Source organism: Geospiza fortis, unplaced genomic scaffold, assembly GCF_000277835.1.
Source record: "Geospiza fortis unplaced genomic scaffold, GeoFor_1.0 scaffold162, whole genome shotgun sequence".
NCBI classification, from domain to species: Eukaryota; Metazoa; Chordata; class Aves; order Passeriformes; family Thraupidae; genus Geospiza; species Geospiza fortis.
In genome coordinates, this window is record NW_005054316.1 from 1703762 (window position 1) to 1706084 (window position 2323).

Consider the following 2323-nt stretch of genomic DNA (forward strand, 5'->3'; position numbering starts at 1 on the left):
GCGGGCATTGGCGGCTCTCCGGCCGCCCCGAGCTGGCGCGCTGGCGGCGGGCCGACGGCTGTGGGCTGGGCGCGGGTGCCCTCTGTCTTCAGAACCGCTCCACCGCAAGGAAAAAAACAGGTCATCCCGGGCTCATCCATTATCTCATACAGAAGGTTCAGTCATTTTCTCCCCCTCCTTAATTTTTTTTCGGCTATTGTCTTGTAAACGAGAAAGGAAGCATCACCCGGAGCACGCTGCGGCTACAGGGGAGGCGTTGGCTCTCACCTCCCGTGGCTCTTAATTCATTATCTCCCTGCCTCAATTAGCAAGAGCGGGAGTTAAAGCAAGAGGCTGCTGCTAGAAGGGGACCCAGGCCACGCTCGGGAGACCCGAGACAATGAAATGTGCCGTTCCGCCTCACGGGCAGGGCTTCGCTATTTAAATAAATATTTCTATTTGGGGGGAAAAAAACCAAAACAGAAAAAAATCACTGCAACAAGATAAATCACCTGTAAAAATAAAGGCATAAAAGGCATTGAGATTGCAGTTTTCAGGTCAAGATGAACCTAAATGAAGCACGTGAGAGGCATGCCAGATTAAAATAATACCAGATTGAATAATCATAATTCAGACGACCTGCTTGCATCCCTAACACAGGTCTCGGGTGTTTTACTTGACTGTATGAAAGTTAAAGTTAGATTACCTCCCCGCTGGGAACTCTATAGATATTTGCCCTACTTTTGAAAGAAAGAGGCAAGGACAAACATTTAACTATTGCTCATTCAGAGATGGGTTTGAAGTGAGTGCTGCCTCAGGGGTATCTTCTCCTTGTGTCAATATCTGAGCTGATTTTACTGTCACACAGCTAGTTATTTGTCTGCGCTGTTCTTATCCATGAGCTGTGTTTATTATGGAGGACCCAGCCCAGGGGGTTGCTGGTGCCCTCTTTCCTTGCAGGTAATGTTTCTCAAGGATCAGAGTCAGAAGGGCTGCCTGTCCTCTGCCTGTGGGCATGAGGCTTCCCCAAGGCCAGCCTAGGGCAGTTCTGTCAGGGCCAGATCTGGAGAGATGTTCAGATGTGCACAAAAGGGGGAACAAATTCCCCTTCACCCATGTTTTAATGATTAAACTTTAGTTTCTGCCCTTGACACAACAAGCCTGCAGTATGCCAGCAAATTTTTCCTATGGTTAGATTTTGGGTTGCTTTTCTGGCTTTGGCAAGGGAAGCATTTGCAAACGCTCCCACTGGTTCTTCCTGACATATACCACCCTGTAGCCTTCATCCCCTCTAACGTGGCACTCAGAAAGACAGCAGGTCTTTATGCTGAGGCTCATGCAGAGCTGTCACACAGAGCTGCTTTCCCTCAGTGATGGTCTGAGTTTTGCTGAGACAGTTTTGCTGAGACTGGAAAGCAGGTCACTGGGTCCTGATGCCCAGCCATGGCTGCAAATGCTGCCTCTCCCACCCCTGCAGCAGCAGGTGGGGAGTAGGTGGAAATGGGCAGAAGTCTGGGGCTCATATGAAGACATTTGGGATATTTTTAGGAAAGGCCAGGGAAAGACAGCATTGGGATTGCAGGGGCTTTGATCTTCCCTTCTGTCTTGGGGGAAGCAAAGGTTTTGCCCACGGGAAAGTAGCCATGGGTGACCACTAGCACTGCTGTCTTTGTCCCACAGAGAGTCATCCCACTGCCTTTTGTCCCTGACTCCTACACATCCTGATCCTGTTGTGTCCCACAGATCTAGTATTTCTCCCCTCAGAAACAGGCCATGTCCCCAGTCCTACCACCTTCACAAATTTCTTAACAGATGGTCCCTTTATCATCTGCTAACCATCCTTGAGGCACTACATGGGACTGCATTTTTTGCAGAGATATGAGCTGCCATCAAGCAGGGAATAAGGACAAAACCAGAGCAAGGCTGGAGCTGTCTTGTAAGCAGCATTTCCTTTCCAAGGGAAATTGCCTGCTGTTGAATATTTTTCTCTGTGAAATGAAGGACAAGTGAATAATTTTCATGTTCCCATGTTACACAATTTAAAAATCACTTGGATGTTGATTGAAATATTCTGTTTTGATGGCATTCGAAGTGTTTTGTTCTGTTTTCTTTTTAAACATTTTATACAATGCAGAACAGTTTTTTACTTCAGATAAAATCAATAATTAACATAAAATGGATGTTCCAGTATTTCGTCCATTAAAAAATTTTTTCTACTCCCGTTTCATCAGAATTATCTATTTTAACATATAGATAGAAACATAGAAAATTAACATAGAAAATTTTCTACTGGAAAAGTTCTGTTCAGCTCTTATGAGAAAGGCCAGAGTGTTGTAGAAAACGG